Source organism: Notamacropus eugenii, chromosome 1 (assembly GCF_028372415.1).
Source record: "Notamacropus eugenii isolate mMacEug1 chromosome 1, mMacEug1.pri_v2, whole genome shotgun sequence".
Classification (NCBI taxonomy): domain Eukaryota; kingdom Metazoa; phylum Chordata; class Mammalia; order Diprotodontia; family Macropodidae; genus Notamacropus; species Notamacropus eugenii.
The window spans coordinates 701191602-701218270 of NC_092872.1; positions in this window are offsets into that span (position 1 = coordinate 701191602).

Consider the following 26669-nt stretch of genomic DNA (forward strand, 5'->3'; position numbering starts at 1 on the left):
CTTGCTCAGAGTCACACAGCTATTAAGTGTTTGAGGATGAATTTGAAAGTCTGGCGCTTATCCACTGTGATACCTATCTGTCCCTTAACCAGAGTTTGTTGTGTTGAATTGAATTAGATACCTGTGCTCAACCCCATGGGGCAGCTAGGTGGCACAATAGATAGGGTGCCAGGCCTGGAGTCAGGAAGATTTATATTTTTGTGTTCAAATCTAGTTTCAGACCCTTACTAGCTGTGTGACCCTGGGCAAGTCACTTAACTCTACCTCAGTTTCCTCATCTTAAAAAAAAAGATGGAGAAAGACATGGTAACAAGCCACCCCAGTAGGTTTGCCAAGAAAACCCCAAATGGGATCAAAGAGGGAGTCAGAAATGGTTGAACAACAAATAACAACCCTGTGCTCATACTAGTGTGACCCTGGGTGAAGTAGTTCACTTCCCCAATCTTCTGTTATTTCATCTATAAAATGGGAGCAATTGTTGTTTAAAAAATGCTTTATAAGCTTCAAAGTACTATAAAATGAGTTGTTAATAAGTTACATTTAATAATAGTGATTTCAGATCAGTATAAATTCAAAAACACATTTTATGTGCTAGCCCAAAATATGGCAATTTAGCATCCTTTTAAGGGATACAAGGACAGGGGAATCAAGCAAAAAGAATTGTGGACTAGGGATCAGGAAATCTGGGTTCTAATCCTGGGTTTGCCAATATTTTGCTATGTAACTTTGAACAAGTCCCATTTCATCTCTGGGCCCCATTTCCTCCATCTGCATAATTGGAGGGTTGGCTTACATTAAGCACTGTTAAGATCTATTTCAACTCTAATATTCTATGGTCTGAAGTTGAAGAGATTTAGAACAAGACCTTAGACATCACCTAGTCCAATCCTCTCATTTTACAGATGAGGAAACTGAGATCTAGAAAAGAGGCCTTTTCCCAAGATCACACCAAGAGTAACAGCCAAGATTCAAACCTAGTTCTTCTGACTTCAAGTTCCTTGCTCTTTCCACTATACCACACTGCCTCAGTTTGTCTGTTTGAAAACAGGTGTTTTTGAAATAGACTAATGGCCACAGGAGGTGGTGTTGGGTAGAATGTTGCCGGGTTCTGCCCTTGATCTCATCAAGTTTCCACTAGGGAAGCCTCAGGGATATGAAGTTCATGAATGCAGCTCCCCCCTCTCCCTTCAGCTTGTGTCTTTTGGATCCTTTCTATCTCTGTGTAAGCAAACTCAAAACATCATGGGTTTGGAACCCCTTGGCTTATGGAGCCTCAGATTTCAAGTCCATGACTTGGTTAATAACAGAAGGCAGCCAGGAATCCTTGTGCCCAACCTCCTCAGGCTATTTCCCTTTACTGTAACCATCCAGGCAGCCCCACATTTTCTACCCCTCCACCTCCTTGTCCTCTGAATCCCAACTCTGGGGTTGGTCACTGTCATTTCCTATGAATTTGAATAGAGATGTTTTCCTGGGAAAATCACTTTTCCTGTCAGCCCTCCAACTGTGGGTTTTCCCATAGGAAAGCAAAATTAACCCACAGAATTGTATCAACAGATGTGCAGAAAGGATGATTAGTTGCTCACACACAATCTCCTACCACATAGCCCCTTGTCTCTTGGCTCCTCAGAATGCTCATGTAAAGTTGGTTTTCATTTTGCGATGAACCATCTTTTACCATGGACTTGTGAAATTCATCCTCTTCCCTCTCTCCTCTACAAAAATGGGAGACTATGGATGAGGAACGTTGTGCACATTGTTTAACAAGGTTAGTTTTGCTGAACTGCTACGGAGACTTTTATCTTTCTTTGTTACCAGGCTGTCTCCCTGGGTAGGATAGAGGAAAGGAGGAAGAATAGGCAGGAAAATGCATGTGATATAAAAACAAAAGATATCAATACAACTTTTAATTATAGACAAATGGCAGCACCAGAAGGGACATTAGAGAACACCTAGCTTAATACTCTCATTTTCCAGATGAGGAAACTGAGGCAAAAGAAAAAAGGAATAATGACTTGCTAATATCCACAGAGTTGGTTAGTGGAAGACCCAAAGCTAGAAACCAGGTCTCCTGCCACCTAGTCTCATGCTCTTTCCTTTAGGTCACAAGCAGATTTTTTTTTCCCCTTTCTTTCCTGATTTCCATATAAACCTCTAATCTGAACACAGCTGATGTTGGAGACTTTGAAGAACACAAAAATGAAGGAAACTATTCAAATAGGAATGAACTAGACGATCCCTTGAAATAAGTCACTTCAGAAAATACTGACCTTAATGTTAATCATGTTATATTTTCTCTGTGTTTCTGTCTCTCTGTCTCTATTTCTCTGTTTGCCTGTCTAAATATCTCTTTTTCTATCTTCTTTCCCTCTCTCTGTCTCTCTTTCACTTTCTGTCTCTCACTGTCTTTTTCTGTCTGTCTCCCTTTCTCTTTCTCTCTATCTCTCCCTCTCTATCTCTATCTGTCTTTCTTGCCTCTGTCTCTCCTCCCCACTTTCTTCCCTTTTTCTATTCCCATTGTCTCTTCTCCTTGTAGTCTGGCTAAGCCATACCCTAGTTCTCTGTCAGCTCTGGTACTTAAATACAAATGGGATTAATAAAATTCAGGCTAGAAATGAAAAGTCAGACCTCAGATAATCAGTTAGTCACAAGGATTTCCTCAGTCTGTAGGTAGAAATAATAAATGGGATTTATGTACAGGAATCTCCTGTGTTGATATTTGCACTTAAATTCTATTCATTGCATGGAAGTTACAGCAATGGAAATAAGGCTAAAAGTGAACCAGAATCCTTAGGAAAGTTCCACTTTCTACACTTTCAGTCATACCCTTTGAACACTAGAGTTCTAGAACATGACGTCTGAATGAGAATCTATCCAGTGAGTGCTGAGTAATGCTTGAGAACATTGTTTCTTATAAATAACAACAACAATAAATAACAATAACAAATAAATGATTTGTTTCTGAGTTTGTTTGCTTTTTCCTTCCAGTTCAGATTTTCTTCTCTGGTGAAGAATGCAAAGTAGTCACCATCTTGGATTTCTTCTTTGGTCATTCTTTTCTAGTCGATGGGTCCTTGAAACACATTTAGAATTCTGTTGGATGTGTTTCATTCAATTTAACAAATGTTTATTAAATGCCTGCCAGGTGACAGGCATTTTGCTAGGTACTGGGGATACAAAGACAAAAATTTAAAGCTCCTGCCCTCAAGGAGATTATGTTCTATGCAAAATTTCAAGTATGAGGTCTTTTCTAGCTCTGGTAATCTTCCTAACCCAAAATTCTATATTCTCAGGTCTTTTCAAGTTCTGACATTATTTTCTCTAAGATCCCTTTTAGTTCAGACATTCTATTTCACGATTTCATTAACCTGAACAAAGGGAATTTCTAGAATGGGATATTGGAGAGAGTAATTAAAGTTGGGAATCAAGAACTTATATCCCTCCTCTGACATCAATCTATTATTTCCTTAGCTAAATCACGGATGTTTAGTACATACAATCTGAGAACAATAAGAATTGCTCTTCCCACTTACTTTGATGGTTGAATGTATGGAAAAGAAAGTTATCTCTGTGTTCATTACTGGGTCTCTGAAGTATAGGATTGATTCAATGGATGCTGAAGAGAAGGGCTTGTGCGTCTTTTGTACCACTGTAGCACCACAATGACCCTGTTCCAAGGTTCCTCCTTGTGTTAATCTAAAGTCTTCTAGTTGGAAATTAAGTTCATTTGGGATCTTCATTTGCAAAATGGACACAGATGCAAATCAATTAAAATATGTTTCTAAGAATAGTGACAATAATAGAAATAATCATGATACAGTGGGAATAGAATATAGCAGTCAGAAGACCTGGATTCAAGACTAATTCTTCTAGTAGGGTTAGGTGAGCTTGGTCAAGTCGTTTTCTTTCTCTGAATTTTCACTGTCTTCATCTATAAAATGATAGAGCTGGATTAGATCATCTCTAAGGTTACTCTCAGCCCTAAAATCTTTCTGAAGCAGAGATGGGATGTCCATGCAGAAGAAGACTTGATATTTTGTGGCCATGCTGTATCAAACCTTCATGCAGCAGGGGATAGAGCACTGGAGGCAGGAAGACCTGAATTCAGATTGTCCTCAGATACATACCAGCTATTCAATCCAGGACAAGTCACTTCACCTCTGTTTGCCTCAGTTTCCCCATCTGTAAAATGAAGATAATAATAGTACCTATCTCCCATAGTTACTGTGAGGCCCAAATGAGAGAAATATTTAAATATAAAGACTCTTAGCAGAGTTTCTGGCATATGATAAAGACTACATTAATCTTAGTTGTGATGATGATGATGATGATGATGATGATGATGATGATGATGATGATGAAATTCTTACTCTGGGTAAAGTTTTTAGGTTTCAGTTTTACTTGTAAGGCCTGGAAAAGTACAGCTCACCCCATAAGCCTTGGAACAAATGCTAGGGCTACCATGATTCCCTGAAACCTACAATCAACTCTTTTGACCTGGATTTGACAGATTTGACAGAAAAAGCAACAACTAAGTAGATAAAGAATTTCTACTGTGTACACTGTGATATGCAGATAGAAAGAAGGAAGAAAAAAGCATTTGTTAAGTGCCAACTATGTGCCAGAGACTGTGCTAAGTACTTTAAAAATATTACCTCATTTAATACTTAACAACAATCCTAGGTGATAGATGCTATTATTATCCTCATTTTTAAAGCTGAGGAAATGGAAGCAGATAGAAATGAAGTGACTTGCCCAGGTCTATACAATTAGTAAGTGTTCGAAGCCATATTCAAACTCAGGTCTTCCTAACTCCAGGCCCAGCACCTTATCTGCTGTGCCACCCAGCTGCCTAAGTGGATGAAATCATTAAGCTGGCCCATCATAACATGTGTGTTAGCAGCTGGGTGGTATGGTGAACAGAGAACAACTGATCTGGAAAACAGGCCAAGGAACAATAATCTAAGATTTAGCAGGTATCCAAAAAGTATGATTAAAATATCTAGATACCATATTTTACAAAATTAAAAATGAAAATTCTCCAAAACTCTTAGAACTAGAAGGAAAAGTAAAAAGAGAAATAATTCAGTAGTTACCTCCAGAAAGAAACCTCAAATAAAAGATCCCAAGAACATGACCGAAAAATCCAGACCTTCCAGTTCAAAGAAAAAAAAATATTCCAAGCAGCTAAAAACAAGAAATATCTAGGCACCACCATAAGGATGACACAAGATTTAATACCTTCCACTATAAAAGATATTCCCATTCCAAAGAATAAGATAATCATAAGGATAAGAATTAAAAGTTTACAGCCAAGGGAAACATGTCTAGTTAAACTAAGTATAATCCTCCAAAAAAAAGACCTTTAATGGAATAGAAGATTTCCAAGCATTCCTCATGAAAAGTCTAAAACTGAGCAGATATTTGGAAATGGAAATGCAGATATCAAAAGAAACATACAAAGGTATACATCTTTGTGTTATGGAAAGGGAGTATATAGGGAAGAATTGCTTAAATGTTAATAGGAAGGTAAGAAAACAAATGTCTTCTCAGATCTTTAAGGGTCATTGAGAAAAGTTAAAGGCAGAGGGCAGTTTTGTTTTGTTTTAATGGTCATTGGAGAAGACAAAAATGTAAGAGACCAAGGACTATGTTGGGGAGGAAAGGAAGCATAAAGGGAAAGAAATTACTATTGCATGATGTATATCTAAAGTGAAGAGTTTATAGACATGGAGCAAACAGTGTGGGAAATAAGCATGCTATGTACTTCACTTCTGTCTGAATAAGATAAAGGAATATTGAATATAATTACTGACACCACTCCACATTAGTATAGAAATACATTAAAATAATAACAGAAATGGGATGGGACAAAGACAAATGGAAGTTAGAGAAGGATCTAAGGAAGGATAAAATAGGTAAGGAAATGATCATAAGCAAAATAATCTCAGCACTGGAGGGAAGAATATAAAGGGAAAAGTAAAAGGAAAGGAAGAAAGAATAAAAACCTAGGATCACAGAGTGTGGCAAGGAGTAGAGAAGATCTATAAGGGAGTGGAAATGGGTTATTTCACTTGTAAGGTCACAATCCCATTTGTAAAGTCAGATCCCATCTCTTCTAACACCTTCATTTTTATGAAGAAAGAGGCAGGAGTAAAGAGAGACAAAAGGAGAAGATTAACAAAAGAGAACAGGACAAATGAAATATGTAATTAATAATTAATGTGAATGAGAAGTCACCCATAAAATGAAAGAGAGCAAAATAGATTCAAAAGCAGAATTTGACAACATGTAGTTTACAACAACAACAACAACAACAAAAACCCTTGAAACATAAAGATTCACATATTATTAAATAAGAGGCTGGAGCAAAATCTATTATGCCTCAGCTGAACTCAAAAAGCAAGGATAGCAATCATGATTTCAGATAAGACTACATAAATATTTTAAGAAGTAAAAGAGAGATGGAGTCAAGATGGTGGGGAAGATTTACAGACCTTCTTGAGCTCTCCCCTCAAAGACCTTAAAATACTTGTAAAAAAATGACTGTAAATAAATTCTAGAGCAGCAGAAACCATAAAATGACAGAGAGAAACAGATTTCCCTTACATGACAGCCTGGAAGGCCAACAAGAAGGGTCTATCACACCAGGCTCAGAGCAAAACCTTGCATGGGCTGCATGGAAAAGACAGAACTGGAGTAAGCTTCAGGGAACTGAATCATGGGCAGTTGCTGCAAATACCCAAGACAGCTTCAAAGGTCAGTGAGGAAACTCTTTCACCTGGGTGAGAGGAGAGGACAGTTGGGCCCCAGCCCTAGCACTCTGGGGGAATCTAGCAAGCAGCTGATCTGGGTCTCAGTCCTGAGTAGTGGTCCTGGGGTAAGGAGGAGTGCTAGTGTGGCAGAGTTGGTGATGGCTGTGGAGAGGGAATCCTACTTGCAGTTCCATGGCAGAAAAGAATGCTTTTGATTGCTCACAGACCAGAGCACAATGCAGGAGAGGAGTAAACACCTCTCCCTTGACTATGCCACTAAGGAGGAACTGAAAACTTAGAGATCTCTAATGATATCTCAGAGAACAGCTGCACAAAACCTCTGAAGCCTGGGGTAGTATACCCCGTATTTGACAAAGGACTCAACAGTCGAGTAATTGGGTGGGAAAATGCCCCAAGAGGGGAAAAAACAAGATTCTAGAAAGTTACTTTCGTGAAAAGTTATTTTCTCCCATCCTTCTGGATGAGCAAGAGCAAAGCATACAATCAGAAGGAGACCAAAGCATACAACTGGAGGAAGACAGAAAGGTCAAGGCTCTTACATCCAAAGCCTCCAAAAATATGCAGTTTTCTCAGGCCATGGAAGAGCTCAAAAAAGGATTTTGAAAATCAAATAAGAGACATGAAGGAAAAATTGGGAAGAGAAATGAGAGCAATGCAAGAAAATCATGAAAAAAAGAGTTAACAGCTTGCTAAAGGAGACTCAAAAATGCTAAAGAAAATAACACCTTTAAAAATAGACTAACCCAACTGGCAAAAGAGTTCTAAAAAGCCAATGAGGAGAAGAATGCCTTAAAAAGAAGAATTGGTCAAATGGAAAAGGACATCCAAAAGCTCACTGAAGAAAACAGTTCTTTAAAAATTAGAATGGTGCAGATGGAAACTAACGGCTTTATGAGAAATCAAGAAGTTATAAAACAAAACCAAAAGAATGAAAAAACAAAAGATAATATGAAATATCTCTTTGAAAAAATAATTGACCTGGAAAATAAATCCAGGAGAGATAATTTAAAAATTATTGTTGTACCTGAAAACCATGATAAAAAAGAGCCTACACATCATCTTCCAAGAAATTACAAGGAAAATTGCCCTGATATTCTAGAACCTGAGGATAAAATAGAAATGGAAAGAATTCAATCAATCTCTGAAAGAGATCCTAAAAGGAAAACTCCAAGGAATATTGTAGCCAAATTCCAGAGTTCCTAGGTCAATGAGAAAATATTACAAGCAGTCAGAAAGAAACAATTCAAGTATTGTGGAAATACAATCAGAACACAGGATTTAGCTGTTTGTACACTAAGGTATTGAAGGGCTTGGAATATGGTATTCCAGAGGTCAAAAGAGATAAGATTAAAACCAAGAATTACCTACCCAGCAAAACTGAATATAATACTTCAGGGGGAAAAATGGAATTTCAATGAAATAGAGAACTTCCAAGCATTCTTGCTGAAAACACCAGAGCTAAATAGAAAATTTCACTTTCAAATACAAGAATCAAGAAAAACATGAAAACGTAAACAGGAAAGAGAAGCCATAAGAGACTTGTTAAAGATGAACAATTTACATTCCTACGTAGAAAAATAATATTTCTAACTCATGAGACCTTTTTCAGTATTAGGGTAGTTAGAGTGAATATATATGTGTATATGTATATACATGTATACATATATATGGATATGTACAGATATGTATGTATGTGTATATTATTTATGTGTAAGTATGTGTATACATATGTATATATACATACATACATACATACAGAGGGTGCAGAGTGATTCTGAATATGAAAGGAGAATACCTAAAAAATAAAATTTACTGTTGAGTGGAATATACTAAGAGTAAGAGAAAGGGAGATGTAAAATGAGGTAAATCATCTCACATACAAGGGGCAAGAAACAGCTTTTACTGTGGAGGGGAAGAGGGGAGATAAAAGGAAATAAGTGAGCATTACTCTCATGAGATTTGGCTTAAGGAGGAAATAACACACACTCAATTGGATATAGAAATCTATCTTACCCTGCAGGAAGACAGGGGGGAAGGGGATAGGAGAAGGAAGATAATAGAAGGGACAGCAAATTAGGGAAAGGGATAATCAGAAGCAAATACTATTTTGGGAGGACAGGCCAAGGGAGGAAATGGAATAAGTACAGGGCAGGATAAGACAAGAGGGAATGTGGTTAGTCCAAAGAAAGACCTCAGTTACTGAAGAAGAACTCAGAGTTTGACAAAAACTGTTAAGAAAATACAGGAAAACAAGAGTCTGGCAGAAATTAGGTTTAGATCAGCACCTCAAACCAGATGCAAAGATAAACTTCAAAATGGTATATCACTTAGATATTTTTTAAAATCTCATAGATAAAATACAGGAGCAACAACAAAATTATCTTTCATATCTATGAATAGTGGAAGAGTTCATGATCAAACAAGTGATAGAGATCATACAAGATAAAGTGGACAATTTTGATTGTTTAATATTAAGGAATTTTTACACTAGAAAATCTAAGAAAAAATTAAAAGGAAAAGATGTAAATTGGGAAAACATTGCAACAAGTTTCTCTGATAAAGATTTCATTTCTGAAATATATGCATAAATGACTATTCTGCTCTCCTTGCCTTACAGCCAATTATGTTATATCTTCCTCCATTCCTACAGTTCTCTTATGTCCTTAGAGGTCGTGGGGGTGAGGGGATCTAACATTGGCTCAAGTCCCCATCTAGTGTGTCTCTTCAATTTTAGAGGTTCAAGCAAGTTACCACCTACTGTGTTTTTCCAATTTTGTGGGTCTAAATAAGCCCCTATGTATTGTGTTTCCCCAATTTTAGGGGTCTAAATACACGTTTCATTTAACCACTTAACAGTCAGATTAGTTTTTTACAAGGGAGTATTTATTTCAAAGAATAGCCAGAATATAGAAACCTCATCTTCCCACAATATGAAGTGAAGGTGGGTTAGAGAAGTGGGCAAACCAATCCCCACCCCTCAGTCTCTGAGGACAGGAGAAGAGTTAGATTTACAACTTAACTCAGTTCCCATACAGTTTCAGTATCTCCATCTTCCAAGTCCAAAGCCCCTTTTGGATTTATGTCTTGGCATTATGGTTTCTCTGGTGGACTAGAAGCAACATTCGGCCTGGAGTACTGCTGACTCCAAGCTTGTATGTCTATAATTCCACTCTCTACACTTGAAACTGAAAAAAGCAAACAGGCTATAACCCCAAGTCCATTCATTTCTCAGAGCCATAAGGCTTAAGAGAAGGTGGAAGGCATCACTTAGCCCCAACATATTTTAGTGCATGGTGCCTGAAGTTAGGCTGGTCAAGATCTTTAACTCTGGAATGAGGGTGTGTATGTGTGTGTTAGACAGACAGAGAGAGAGAGAGAGAGAGAGAGAGAGAGAGAGAGAGAGAGAGAGAGAGAGAGAGAGAAACTAGTCTGTAATTTTAAAGATGTACATAGCCAATGGAAAGAGGCTACTCCCATTCATATGGCAAGGGAACATAGAATATATTCTCTCAGAAGCTGGTCCCTGCTGTCTCCCTTATGAATTGTTCCTCTATCTTTGGGGACCTAGGCATTTGCCAGTGTGCCATTGTATTCATGAGGAACCAGTACAAATTTGTAAGACTCAGAGTCACACTTCAATAAATATATGAACAGGAAGTTTTCAAAGGAAGAAATCCAAGCTATCATATGAAAAAACTGTCTAAATCACTATTAATTACGGCAATGAAAATTAAAGCATTTTTGAGGTTCTTTCTCATATCTGTCGGACTAGAAAAGATGATGAAAGATGAAAATGGGAAATCAGGGATACTACCGAGCAATTGGCAGAGCTATGAATTGGTCTCCATTCTGGTGATACTACTACTAGGCCTATACCCTAAATAAATCAAAGGAAGAAGAAAAGGATCTATATGTACAAAAATATTTATAGCAACTCTTTTTGTGGTAGCCCCAAACTAGAAACTGAGGGGTTGTTTTCCTATTGGGGAATTTCTAAACAAATTGTGGTATATGGATGTAATGGAATATTTTTGTGGTATAAGAAATAATGAAGTGGACAATTTCAGAGGAAATTAGAAAGACCTTTCTGAAATGGTGTAGAGTGAACTCAGCAGAATTAGGAGAACAATTTATACGATGACAACCACATTATGGAGAAAAACAACTTTAAAGGGCTTTAGAACTCTGATCAATGCAATGCTAAACCACGATTCCAAAAGAATGAAGATGAAACACACCACTGACCTCTTGATAGAAAGATGATGAACTTTAAAATGCATAAAGACACATATTTTGAGACATGGCTAATGTAGGAATTTGTTTTGCTGAATTATGTGAAGTGTACTGAGGATTATTTTTTCAGTTTGTTTAATGGGAGGGGAGGAGGAGGTATAGTGGGATGGACAGATTAATAAAAAAAAATACTTTTAAAATGTACAATTGGGCTAGAAAGGTAATGTGAGGCAAAACTGGGAAAGACTTTAAAAGTGAAACAGCATTTTTATTCTATCCCAAAGGCAATAGAAAGCCACTGGAACCAGTTGGAGAAGTCACATGGCCAGAAGTCTGGAAGATGGAAGGTCTTTCAGGGGGAGGATAATGAGTTTAATTCTGGACAGGTTGAATTTAAGATTTCTCTAAAACGTCCAGTTTGAAATATCTAATCAGCAATTAGGGATGAGGGATTCAAATTTAGGGAAGACATGGGCTGGAAAAGTAGATGTGTGAGTTATATTCATAGAAATACTCATAAAAATGATAATTAAACCTATGGAATCTGATGAGGTTATTCAAGAATGGGAGAGAAAGAGAGAGACAGAGGGAGGAAAAAGAAAGAGAGGTGATGGAGAGAAGAAAAAGGGAGAGGAAAGAAAAAGAGAGAAGAGAGGGGGAGGGAAAAGAGGAAGAGAGGAAAGAGGGGGAAAGATAGAAAGAGGAGGGGGAGAGATAAGAAAGGAGGAGAGAGGGGAGAGAGACAAAAGAGAGAAAGGGGAAGAGATGGAGGAGAAAGAGAAGAGGAGAGGAGAAAGCAAGAGAAAGAGAGAGACAGAGAGAGAGAGGGAGAGAGAGAGAGAGAGAAACTAGAACAGATGCTTGGGGGACCCCCATAGTTAAAAGGTGTCATATGAATAATGAGACAGCAAAGGAAACTGAGAAAGAACAAGTCAAATAGGTGAGCAGTGTCACAAAAACTCAGAGAAGAGAAAATGTCCAGGAGAAGAAGGTGATGAACAGGGTCAAGTGCAGGAGATAGGTCCAGAAGAGTCAAGGCTGAGAACCTAAAGCACGATGACCACATCATGGTCATCGAGTTCATTATAAACTTTGTTCAATTGAGTGATGAGGTCAGAAGCCAAACTATGAAGTTCTGAGGCGTGAGGTGTGAGGGAGTAGAGGCAGCCAGTATAATAAGCTTTTTCAAGAAGTTTGGCTAAGCAAGGGAGAAGAGATGTGGGGCGGTAGCTTAAGGAAATGATGAGATCTGGTGAGGGTTTTTTAAGGATGCAGCAGACTGGCACATGTTTGAAGTCAGTAAGAAGAGGATGGGTAGATAGGAAAGGATTGAAGATTCAGCAGAGCAGGTGGTGAGTTATAATGTAATCAGCTAAAGAAGAAAAGAGGGGATGGGATTGGCAAAGAGAAGAGCCATCTCTTTGTTGGAGACTGGGGGAGAGGAGAGAGTGGGAGGTGTCAGGGAGTTTTAAGAAGTAGGGAAAGGGAGAAGAGGGAAATCATTCATGTTAGAGATAAGGCCCTCAGCTGATGTGGGGGTGGGGTGGTAAGGAGAGAGGTGTGGGAGGCTGGAGGATGAAAGATTTGGAGTAACTTCTTTGAAGAATAAGATAGAGAATGGAACCAAGACAAATGAATGAACTGCCTTGCTTCAATGAAGATCTAACTGAAGCTGAGCAATATGCTGGAAGATGCTCAGGACTAGCAGCATGTCCCTTGGCAAGTCATGCACGCTCTCAGCTTCAGTTTCCTCATCTGTTAAATGAGGAAAATAACAGAACCCACCTTTTATAGGATTGATGTGATGATTAAATGGGCTATTTGCAAAGTATCTTGCCAATCTTAAAGTGCTATAGAAATGCTAGATAGCATTAGCTCTTATTATGTACCTAGTCAGCGTAGTTGTGAGATATCCTCTCCTAATGAAATCAAAGGAATGGACAAAAAATATTCCCTTATGATGCTATATGTTGGTGAACTTTGGGGCTCCACAATTTCTGAAGAATCACAATTATTGGTTATTCAGAGAGCAGTGGAGAGACAGTCATTAAGCATCCCTAAGCTGAACCACGTTACTGGTGATGACTTGCTTGAAAGAAACGGTAGAAAAGGCATTGTCAACTAACCAAACAATAAGCATTGATTAAGTACCTACCATGTGCCTACTGCTATGCGAAGTACTGGGGATACAAAAAAGAGGCAAAAATCATCCCCTGCCCTCAGGGACCTTACAGTCTAATTTGTCCAACATAATTTGTCATTTTCCTTGATGAAATTCTTTATTGTTCCTATCATTTATTCTTTGTTCAGACCTTTTTCAGTCGCGTCCAACTCTTGTGACCCAGTTCAGGGTTTTCTTGGCAAAGATACAGGAGTGGTTTGCCATTTCCTTCTCAAGTTCCTTTTATAGATGAAAAAACTGAAGCAAACAGGGTTAAGGGACTTGCCCAAGGACACACAGCTGGGAAGTGTCTGAGGCTGGATTTGAACTCAGAAAGATGGGTCTTCCTGACTCCAGGCTTGGCACTCTGTGCACTATGGAGCCACCTCGCTGTCCTTTGTTTTTGAACCATCTATTTCTTAGAATATTGTGGAGTCTTCAATTGCTTTTTAAAATTCTTTCCATAAGGGTACTTTTTTGAATATAATTTTATTGCATTATAATCAGCAAATAATGTGTTTAATATTTCTATTTTTCTAAAAATAATGGTAGTGAGGATTTTATGCTCCAACGCATGGTCAATTTTTGAAAAGGTGCCATGGATATTGGAGAAGTGTGGGATGATGGGGTAGGCATGTATATGGTGAGGGTGATCAATGATACATGGAGACTGAGTGCTTCAATGCTACTTAAGACATTTGGGAGGGGGGAGACGGGACATGAGCAGGTTGGCTAGCTCTTCTGTGGGTCTTTTAGGAGGACATGGACAGTAGTTACAGAGGATATTAGAAGGTTAGTTGAGCCCTACCTCTATCCATGAAGGGAGCAGCCCTGAGATCATGGATCCATAACAGCAAGTGAAGTAACATGTATGATAAGGATAGGACATTTTTTTTTTTCCTGCAACACTTAAGATCATAGATTTAGAGCTCAAAGAGACCTCAGGGCCCATCTGGTACAAGCACTTATTTTACACATGATGAACTGAGATCCATAAAAGTTAAATACCTTTCCCAAAGTTACATGGGATTTGAATTCAGGGCTTCTGATGTCAGATGAAGTATTCTGTCCACCATAGTACGATTCCTCCCTTAAGATTTACAAAGGGCTTTTTCAACAACACTTTCTGTGATAAATTACTGTCTCTTTATGATGAGCCATATTTTACAGATGAGGAATCAGAACAGAAGGCTGAAGTGATTTGTCTCAGGCCACCCAGCAAAGTCACAGAGGTCTGATGACTAAGTACAGTGTTCTTTCTGCCATCCTGCAGAGCTTCTCATGTTAAAATACAAAGGAGAAAGCCATAGTTTAATTTCCTCAGTAAATATTGTTGATTTAAATGCTAGGCACCACCCCCTTTCTCTGAAATCCTCTGTGCTCTGAACACCCCATTCATCTCTTCTGTCTGTCTCTCCCTCCCTCTCCCTTTCTCCTGCCCTCCTCCTCCTCCTCCTCCCCCCACCCTGACCTCTGCTCCCTTACCTTATAAAGGCATTTCTCCATTTCAGCCTAGAAACCACCAGTGATTCTGGTGCCTTTGACCTGTGGGTTACTGAGCTCCCACTGCCTAAATAAAAGCAGCCCAAGAGAGAGAGTAACTGTATCAGTCACGGAACCTGACAGAGACCACCTGGCCATGCTTGCTCACTCCAGGCCTGGACCGAGGTGGAGATGCAAGTGCTCCCAGTCCACTGCAGGGTATCCTTCCCAAGGAGATGGAGGCAGGGAGTCGGGGAGGCTGCCCTTACCCAGAGACTGGAGAATTCACTTTAACAAAGTGTTCATTGACTTCCCAAATGATTAGAGGCCGCTCTTATTAAATACCAGCCAGCTTGATCTCCAAGGTTCTGATAATGCCTCCAATACTCATAGATTTCTGGGCATTCCTAGTGAAATTGTCTTACTAGGCTCTTATCTAGGAAAAGAGAATAAAGCCGAGGCAATACCAGCATCTTGACATTCATCTGTTTATTTTCAGATAGCAGGAGAAGAAAGCCCTGTTTGGCTCTGAGGAAAGGATCCCCAAGACCAAATGAATGTTACTTAATATAGTCTCCCAAAAAGTCTTTTGGGTAACACTCCCCAGAGAAGTAGAATTTATACTGTTGCCTAGTGGAAAGAATACTGGCTTGGGAGTCAAAAGGCCCAAGGTCAAGTCTATGCTTGTCTACTATCATACTTACTAACTGTGTGATCTGTATGGGAGGGAGGAGCTCGAAAGGACCTTGGAGAATATCTCATCCAATGCCTTTATTCTTCAGAAACTAGGGCCAAAGGAGGGTCCTACAAGTCCCACAAGTAGAAAACCATGGAGCCTTCATTCAAACTCAGCTCTTCTGATTTAAGGTCCAGTGCTTTCTCCATAGTTAGGGTAGTTGAACTGCATATCTCATAGTCTATTGCTTCCTTGAATGGCTGCTTCCCTATGAAGATCAAATTACCAGAGAAATGGGAACTGTTCATGATGAGGTGAAATGTCTCCTAAATAATAAGTGATAACTGGATGTCTTAGTTCTATAGGACTATATAAATGTGCCAACTAGATAGGCACCCTGTGACCACTGAGTGAGAGCTAATTGGCCATGGAACATCCTTGGTAGAACATTGGATTTGAAATGAGGAAACTTAGGTTTATGCTGAGTTAGTAAAAATGACTTATAACAACAACAAACATTTATTAACTGTCTGCTGTACAAAGAGCATTAGGCTGGGCACTGGGATGATGCAAACCCTGATTGGTACCAAGTCCCTGTCCTCATGGAACTTATAGTCTAATATCAGGACAATACATCAATAAAACAAAATATCTAGTTGTTTTCTGTTTTCTTTCCATAAGAATATAAACTCGCTGAAGGTAAGGAATGCCTTTCTTTGTATCCCTAGCAATGAGCACAGGGTATAGTACTGTTCAGTTGCATCCAACTCTCCGTTGTGACCCCATTTGGGATTTTCTTGCAGAGATACTAGAGTGGTTTGCCATTTCCATCTCCAACTCATTTTATAGATGAGGAAACTGAGGCAAACAAGGTGAAATGAGTTGCCCAGGGTCAAACAGCTAGTAATTGTCTGAGGCTCAAGAAGATGAGCTACCCCTTGCATAGTTGACACTTAATAAATGTGTGTTGGGTTACATAAAACATGTTCAGAGACCCAAGAGTTGTCTATTTTTACGACAATATAGCCTATATGCTGAGGAATACAATGGTAAGATTATTGATCGAGAGCTGAAAAATGATGAGGTAAGGTTGGTAAAGTAGGGTTTGAATTTAGTAAATTTTTCTATATAATCTATGTATTTATATATAGATATAATCTATCATTAGTCATCTTGCATTATTCATCCAATAAAATACATTTCTAACAGATACATAACATTAGCACTAATATCCCCACTAAAAATCAAGTTCAATAAATAGTTATTAGATGACTGCCACATTCAAAGCACTACATTAGGTACAAAGATATGAAAAATGGTGCTGGTCCTCAAGAAGCCTGCTTTTTACTGAGGGTACAATGCCAACATACAGAGAAAGGTGAATGTGACCCAGTCAAAGGCAGAAAAGAGCAGAATTATCTCTGGATCTTCCCAACAGCCCCGAGAGCAGGCCAGATAATGTCAACATTTTATAGATGAGGACCCTGAGGCAAAGGAGAGTCAAAGAGCCAAAGGTCACTGGGCGTGTGAGTAGCCAAACCAGCACTGGAAGCCAAATCTCCTCTGCCAGTGTTCTTTCCATGATACCATGATGCCTCTCTGTGAGGATCCTAGAACGTAGAACCAGAAGGGGCTTTCGAGTTTCCATTGTCCACTTCCATTCCTCTGTTTTACAAGCAAGACAACTGAGGCCTAGAATGAGGAAGGAAAATCCAAGGTTGTACGGATTATTTATTAACAGAACGAAAATGAGGATGGAAGTTGTCAGAATTCACATCCGGGACTTTTTCCACTAGAGCACACTGTCCTATTTTCTTTCTCAGACCTCCGATTTTCTAGATCAGGAGATGGAAATTGTTGGTCTAGGTCAAGGTTGGCAAAGGACTCAGTAGAAGATACTGTGGCAGAGAAGTGGGTGGCCCAGATGTAGGCTTGGCCTTTCTTTGCAGCTCCAGTACTTTGCACTGAGTAAACGACTAATACATGTTTGCTGACTGACTGAATAAGGTTAAGTGATTTAGCTGAGTCTACACTTCTCTCTCTCTCTCTCTCTCTCTCTCTCTCTCTCTCTCTCTCTCTCTCTCTCTCTCTCTCTCTCTCTTTCTCTCTTTCTGTGTCTGTATGTCTCAGTTTCACTTTCCTTCTAAATCTCTCTCTCTGTGTCTGTCTCTGTCTCTGTATCCCTCTCTATATCTCTCCCCCTCTCCAAATCTCTCTGTCTCTGTCTCTCACTCCCTTCCTTTCCCTCTCCCTCCCATCTCTAATCCAACAGCATCAGAATCAGAATCCCAACCCAGATCCCTGATGTTCAAATCCACCCCTCTGCCCACTCATCTTGGTGCCTCTTCATCACAAACTAAGATATCTTGACCATGAAAGCCTCTAAGTGGAGTCTGATTTCCCTGTGTTCATCATATCAACAAATGCATGTGCAGAACTCCAGATGTTTGAAGAAACTTAAGTTCTTCACTTTAGTTCCCGGTGAAGAAACATTGGAAAGTACTTTTCTCATCACCACAAGGCGGCGATGGTGTGCTCTTTCTTTCAGCTTGTGGGTATAAAGGGCTGGGTCTACATTGTGCCTGGGGGAGAGGATGATATGGTCCAGTGGGTTCTTAAACTGCCAGACAGTTAAAGTGAAAAGTCCATCAGTTCACAGTTATTTGTACCCAGATAATAAAGCCAAGATCATTTGATGACCATTTCCACTTTATACAATCCTTTAATGATAGGGTGAAGCCTCATATGCATTGGTGGGTGGCAGCCTTAAGGTGTATTTGTGCTTTTATAAATAAATACTTTAAAATATTTTTTATGAATAAAACGTGGCAAACAGCCAAGCTGCCCCAAATATTGGAGAAAAGATAAAGTATGGGATCAAGTGAATCATTTTCAAATTTCTTTCCCATTAAAGTTATATCCATTGCTATGTGAGGGAAACAGCAGGAGCCCAGAAGTCAGAAGTAAAGCCATGTTTGACTCCAAGTGCAAACCCTTAGCATCAAGGAATTAGGGCTCATTTCACAGATGAGAAAACTGAGGCCCAGAGACTTACCCAGGGACACAGGAAGGAAGCAGCAGAGTTGGAATAGGAACTCAGGTGCCATAAATTCAAAGTCAGTGTTTTTTTTTTTTTTCCACTACACTATTAACTATGTGACCATGAGCTTCTATGAAACTCATTCCTCCCACTTGTAAAATAAGAATAATAGTGCTTGCACCGTCTACCTGACAAGGTTATAGTGAAGAAATTGTTATGTAAAACTTAAAGCACTGTAAATTATTCTTGAATTATACAGTTGTCAAGTGAAGTGGGAATGGAAAACCTATTTGGCTTCATCATATAGAGAAGGTCCTTTCAAAGGGACAATAGAGGAAGAGACACGATTAGACTTGGAGACTTTCTATTCTCAGTTCAATCTGTTCTTTTGTCTATTGCACTATGTTAATGCAAAAAAAATTTAAATTCAACCCATGTTTACTAACCACCTACTATGTGCAAAACATTCACTGTGCTGGGAGTAAGGAAGAAAGTAACTCTTGCCCTCAGAGAGCTTGTCTTCTAATTATAAAATATGGCTGGCTTATGTTTGAATAGAATTTAGATGTAATACATAACTACAGGACCAATTTTGAGAATCCTAAAAAAAAATAGAGGATTTCCCCTTGGTTTTTAGTCAACGTAAAATCAGAGAGACAGGTAATTTATAGGAAGACATACTCAACTTTTTGTACATCTTAGACCATAAAATTGTAGAACTGCAGAAATAAAAACAACTTAGAGACCACCTAACTTAATCTCTTCATTTTACAGATGGAAAAGTTGTGGCCATAGATGGCGAGTGACTTGGCCAACGTCCTTCAGGTTACTGGGAGAGAGCTAGAAACAAAACCTTATTTTTCTACCTCCTCTTTCTTGGTGTTCTTTCTCACCTACCGTCCTACCTCTCTCATTTGAGAAGAAAAAATAAGATTTGAAAGTAAAAAATATATATATGTTGCCATCTGCGTTGTTTTCCAGAGCTAACATCATTTCTACATTACAGCACCAAAGTGATTTCATTGGGTGAGGACAGCATTTGTGATTTTTCTATTGGCTGTCATCTGGGTAATGTCAGGAGATTGGTTTGAAAAAGAAAATTCTTAGGGGATTTAAATGCAGTAAGGACACTTGTTAATAGTTTGTTCTCAGCCTGCTTAGAGTGGGGAAAAGAAATGCTACTTATTTTTGCTCCCCCTCCCCTGCAAAAACAAATCTGTGTATTCCATTTCATTTTGGGGAGAGGGGGAAAGGGAAAGTAGCCTCCGTGTGTATTTGTTACAGCCCCCTTTTAACCAAAAGCCATTTATTCAATAAATGTTTTTCAAATTAGAAGATGGAGCGTCTACATTAAATCATTAGCGTTGGGGTCTCTTCACAGAGCGTCAGACAGCAGAACATTAATTAATTGCATTATTTTATTTCCAGATAAAAGTTATTTTGGCGGAGCCAGTATGGTCAGAGAAAAGGAGATAAGATCAAATGCTGGCTTTAAATGCCAGATCTCCTATTATCTTGGCTCTGAGAAAACAAGGGGTCAGATGACATTTCAGATTTTAATGGACTTCAGCCGATTTGTTTCAGGGCAGAGGTAAAAGGTTTAGATGCCCCAAGATCTTGGCCCAAGTAGCTCCAGCAGATTCTCGGGGAGTGTAGGCAGTTTTAGATAAAGTGGGTTCAGCTCTAATGGCTGCTTTCGTGAAGTTTTCCACATAAAAGCTGCTCTTTCTCCTCCAGGAAAGGGATTCTCGGCTCTTTAGTAAACACAAAAGTTGGACTTGATGCCCAGGCTAATTTTCTCCTTTGGACAGAATCCAAAACATTCTTCCAAGCCAAAGGAAAGGAAAGGAGAAAAAACCCAACCTGATTGTGTAAGGGAGTAAGACGTTCCTTAGAAAAATACAACTGCAATTCTGGGAGGGAAATTAATCTTGAGAGAAGCCTCATGTAGCGGTTTCATCCATCAACCATGACACGAGCACCATTATTAGAGAATATGGAAAATTAAATTGCAGAATTATCTGTTCTGTTTTTTCTTTTCTTGGTTCTTTCTTTTTCTTTCTCTAATTCCAGTGGTGTTTGTTGTACTACCAGTCAGGGTTGGCTGCCCGTTTTTAAAAGCATCTGGCCATTAAAGGTAATCAGACCCAAGGCATATTTGTACGAGGCAGGTTGGGTATCTACTTATTGGCCAGAAATCTGCAAGCAGGTGTGGACACAGTTTGGGGTTTTAGTCCAGGAAAAGGGCACTGAGCCAAGAGGGATATCTGGGATCTTACCCAAGTTGTATGTCATTGACTGTGTGACCTAGAGTGAGTACCATCACTTTTCTAGGCCTCTCCTAGGGATGATGAGGCTGACTTAAGGAACATCATAGAGTTGTTACAAGGATTAAATGAGCTCATGCATATGAAAGCATTTTGAAAAGTCTAGTGTTGTATAAAAACACAGATTTAGCCTGTGTTTATTCAACACTCACAATGTACAGGCTTCCATGTTAGGTTTTGGGGGACACAAACAGAAGAAGAGTCTCTGACCCAGATGTGGATGAAAGGGATTGGAAGTGGGAAACAACACGTACACTAAGAAGCAAGTACAGTCAGTCATTTCAAGAGAAAGAGTTCTAATGACTTGGGGAGGGTATTAGCACCTAAGATGCACTACTCTATGAGGCCAAAGAGAGTAGGGACCAAGATGAAGGGGAAGGTGAAAGAGAGAGAGAGAAACAGAGACAGAGAGAGTGAAAGAGAGGAGAGATAAAATGAGAAATAGAGAAAGAAGAGGTCATCTTGGGCAGCTGCTTTGGTCTCTCTGGACCTCAGTCACCTCAGCTGTAAAATGGGGAGATTGGGATTACCTAGCCTCTTGGATACTTTCTAGGTTTAGATCTGGGTGTGGATTTTAAGGCTCAGACAGGTCAAAGATGCTGCTGAAAATTATGGTCATCTGCCTTAAGAGCCTCTAATTCTTGTCCATTGTACCATGTCATCTCTCCTTAGTGGCTGGTACTTACCATGTGTAATACTACGTGTATTTGGGTAGAGGTTGGCTAAAAGCCATCTTTGCTCTACTCATTTAGTAAAGAGGAGGAGGAGGAGGAGGAAGATGATGGATGATGATGAAGATGGTGATGATAGCTAATGCTTATATAGTGCCTACTATGTGCCAGGCACTGTGCTAAGCACTTTTACAAATAATATCTCATTTCACTCTCACAACAGCCCTGGGAGGTAGCTGCTTTTATTATCCCCATTTTAGAGTTGAGGAGACAGGCAGACAGAGATGAAGTCACTTGCCCAAGAACACCAAACTTATAAGTGACTGAGGCTAAATTTGAACTCGAATCTTCCCAATTTGAGGTCCCTCTGTGGCCCTCATTTTCAGACCCTATTAAAGGTGGAAGGTAGACTTCCTACCCCAACATTCTCTAATTCTGAATATAATTTCAAGTAATGTGATTGACACATAAGCCAAACCCAGCACTGACTAATCACCTTCTTAGAAGTATTAATTGTAAATTAATTTTATGTATCAATCAGCAAGTGTATGTTAAATAACTGCTTTGTGTTAGGCATCGTACTAGGTGTGGAGATAGACAGGGTGGGGGAGGGAAGGAGGAACCCCTGAATTTGAGGATCTTATGTCCTAATGATTCAATTCTGATCTTTTTTTAGGAGCATTTAGCATGCTTAGTTCTGGCTGCTGTATGTAGCTGAAAAAATACAACTTCATTCTTTTTTTAATTGGCATTTCACATTTTAACCAATGCAAAATGACCTTCTCTGCCCATTAGTCCCAAATTAGTGAGATTTGAGTGGGCTGGAAACCCTTAATAACTTAGATTTCTAGAGCTCTTTAAAGCTTACAAACGGCTTTCCCCACAAGTCCTTGCCTAGAGGCAAGTGCAAACATGATGAGCCCCATTTTACAGATGAGTAAACAAGTTTAGAGAAGGAATTTACCCATAGTCCCATAGCCGGTGAGTATCAGAGCCAGAACTCAAACCTGAGTCTCCTCTCTCTTTCTATTGAACCACAATGTCTCTAAAGCCTTTTCTCTAACAGTAGCCAAAAGATCCATTTCCCTCAATCTCCACAAAAGAAAAAGAAAACTCAGACACCTTTGAAGTACTCAAGTTGAAATCTCATGACAGTTTCCTTCATCTAATCCCCATTCAAATTCAGCTCTCACTGAACACATAGTGTGAGTCATGATTTTTCCATATGTGTAACCTTGCTACCTCCAGCAACAAGTTTGCATTAGGAAAGGTCAAAAGGAAAAAATATGTATGACTTAGACATCAGAGATGATTTGAACTTTGTAATGGATTATCTGCAATAATTGGATTAAGGAATGGTTTGCAAAGATTTTTCATTGTTGTTTCTGTCTCTCCTCTCAATCTTTCTCCTCTCCTCCCCCTGCTCCTTCTCCTTTTCTTTTTCTCTCCGTCTCTCTATCTCTGCTTCTGCCTTTCTTTGTTTTTCTCTGTGTGTGTGTGTGTGTGTGTGTGTGTGTGTGTGTATGTATGTATGTCTCATTACTTCCCACTGGGTCACCATTCAAGAGCTACAGAACAGAAATACATTGTCATCATGAGTATGGCAACACAGTTGGGAAAGAAAGAAAAGATATGATTCTTTAGAGAAATTAGAGGGATCTGAAAAATAAAAACCGAAATATTTGGAAAGTAAAGCGTCCTTGAAGGCGGGGGAGGGTATGGTGATAGCATGAAGTAAGATTAACTAGAAAATTGTGTTCATCCTTTATTGCCGAAGAAGGTCATGACATCAGAGGAATAATGACATGACTTGCACTTGCCTTTGTTTTGAGTGAGGGAGGGCTATGCAGGTCACCAATCTCACTTCTCCTCCAGAGCCACCTGAATCCAGTGACCAGATATTCCTCAGGATGACTGGATATGACCCAGGATGAGGCAATAGGGGTTAAGTGACTTGCCCAAAGTCACATAGCTAATGAGTGTCAAGTGTCTGAGGTGAGATTTGAACTCAGGTCCTCCTGACTCCTGCACTGGTGCTCTATCCACTACACCACCTAGCTGCCCCATAACTAGAAAATTAGGAAGAAAGCAAAAAGACCCTTAAAGTCAAAAAGAGAGTAATGACATAGCCAGATCAAAACACAATTCATTAACTTTTCTACCCCTAATCAATCACCTCAACTAACTTCCCTCTTTCTACTGAGGATGCCGCCATCTTTCCTGTCACTCAGGTTAGAAACTTCAGATTTCTCCCCTATTCTTCATTCTTCCTCACACCCTTCTCCTGTACCTAACCAGTTGCCAAGTCTTGTCTCCAACTATGACATCTCTCACATTTGTCTCCTCTCCACTCACATGATTATCATTCTGGTTCAGGCATTCATCTTCTCTCCCCTGGATATTTCAATGACCTCCAACTTGGTGTCTCTGAATATCATCCCATCCCATTCTAATTCATCTCCCACACACCCACCAAACTCATATTCCTCAGGTACAGGTCTAACTTATATTCTAGTTCTCAAAAAAAAAAATACACACATACACACATTGGCTCTCTATTGACTGCTTGTCATCTAAAACTTATCACAAATGGGCTCCAACCTACCTTTTCAGGCAGACTCCATAGCTCCCCATTACACATTCTACATTCCAGTCAATCTGGTTTGCTTACTGGGACTCAGTTTCCTTATCGGCTGAGCATGCAGATAGATGACATAAAAAAGATTCCCTTTCCCTCTAAAGTCCTAGAATTAACAACAACAATAATAATGGTTGTTATTGATAGTTAAGTGAGCACCATTTATATGGTACTTTAAGGTTTGTAAAGCACTTTACAAATATTATTTTATTTGATCATCACAACAACTTTGGAAAGTAGTGCTATTATTATCCCTACTTTACAGATGAAGAAATTAAGGTGGACAGGTTAAATGACTTGCCCAGAGTCACACAGCTAGTAAGTTTCTGCAGTTATATTTGCACTCAAGACTTTCCTAACTCCAAGGACAGCACTCTTTTCACCTGGGATAGAAGTGTTAAGCCACCTAGGCAGAACACTGATCAAAAGATATCCTGATCCAAAATCCATTTTATGTTCTACTGCCCCTTAGTGACTTCCAGTGTTATAACCTAATCAATATGCATATGTACAGGTGTTGCTGTTGCTATTTTAAATCGTGTTAGGACAAAAGGAGGATACCTAAGAAAGTATTTCTTTGATCCTTGTCTAAAAGGCAATTAATGAACAAATAAAATTGAGATGAGAAAATGGATTGGTCGAAACATCAATTGAAGAAGTTGAACAAATCATGGTTCATAAATGTAATGGAAAATTACTATAACATAAGAAATAATGAATATGATGAATACAGAGAAACATGAATATGAACATACAGAGGAGATTTATATGAACTGATGCAAATTGAAGTGGACCTAGGAAAACAATATACACACTGACCATTAAAAAGAACTGTAAAATGAAAAGAACAATCATAGAAAGATATCTGACACTGTGAGATTGTAATGATCGACTTTTGTTCCCCAAAATAGTGATATGTAAATATTCTTTCCTCTTTTTCTTGCAGATGAGGATAACTATGGGTGTTGAAAATTTCATATAATGTTGGTTGATTAGTTTTCTGGAACTTTTTTTCCTCTTTTGTTTTGTTATGAGGAATGGTTGTCTGGGAGGAATAGGGAAGGGATATAGTGGGAAATTTAGATGATGTCAAAAACAAAGGATAGCAATAAAAATTGAATTTCATAAATAAAGTTAATTGGATCAAATAGGGAAGAAAATTAAATCCCTAAGGAAAAAGGGAAATATATCAAAAGACCATTGGTCTTAATTAGAAGACCTAGGTTCTTGCCAGATTTAGGACCATGAGAAGATGCTGTCTTTTTCTTCCTCTGTCAAATAATAGAGTTTGAACTAGGGGATCTTTATGGTCCCATGTAACTTCTCTATTCTGATCTGCAGTTGCCCAATTTGGACAGAGAGATTCCAGGTATAGAGGTTTTTACTTTAAATAATTTTGCACAGCCCTCCCTCCCTCAAAACAAAGTCAAGTGCAAGTCATGCCACAATTTCTCTGACGGCATGGTCTTCTTTGGCAATGAAGGACAAATACAACAACAATGTAAAATATAATGAAATATCCAATAAAAATTCCAGGATTGGTGGTGATGGTCAGATGACTGGGAGGCAGGGATTCTTCCTTCTTCTGTGCATAATGTGGTAGAGAAGAAAGATTTCTGGTTATGAAATTAGAGGTCCTGGGTTCTAATTCCATCTCAGATGATTTTAATGTATATGATCTACTCAACCTACGTGAGTCTCAAGTTCTTCATCTGAAAAATGAAAGGGCTGAACCATATAGCCTGTGAAATCCTTTTCAACTCTAGACTGTTTTCCTGCAGTAGAATGGCACATGTGTTTCAAAGTGGGAAGCAACATGGTAGAATGAAAATGGCACAGGAATTCAGAAGGCCTGAATTCAAATGCTAGTTCTAACCATTAATGATGGCATGAACTTAGTAAATCAACTTACCTTTCAGAATCTCAGTTGCCTTATCTGTAAAATGGAAATAATACTACTCCTACCACCTACCTTCCAAGGCTATTGGAAGCAAAAAGAAAAAGAAAAAAAGAAACTTCAGAAGCTATAAATGTGAGATTTGTTATTCTTCTCTTTTGTGGTGAAACTACACATATTGTCAATGAAAAGAGCCTTTATAGAGAGGTATAGTTTTAGGTAAAATATCAAGAAGCCACCATCAAGCCCAGAGACCTTGGAGTTTGATACTCACATTTACCTTTCCACACTGAAATGGAAGATTACCTTTTTGGGTTTTGATTGCTAAGAATTCAAATATGATATATCAAGTTCTAGCTTGGATTCTCCCTTTATGGCAACAGGAGTTTAAATATCACTCTGTGTATGTGTGTGTGTGTGTGTGTGTGTGTGTGTGTGTGTGTGTGTGTGTGTGTGTGTCCAAAGCATTACCAGGGAATGACAAGAAAGCTGAAATCCTCCAGCAACCACCCAAGAGGGAGAAGGGAACGTCAGAAGGTTTGTGTGCTTCATTAGTCGGCCCTGGACAGATTTATATCCCAGACTTGCAGAAGCGCTGTATTCCAACCCTGGTCTCTTCACTTATAATTTTATGTGTTGCAGACTTCTCCCTGTCAACATGAACTCTCCCACAATAGAAGCCTATTAATGTCTTTTTGTTTTGCACCAGAAAGGCTGTTTATGGACTTTTGCATTGTTTGACATTTCCTCAATTGTCCACAGAGGTTC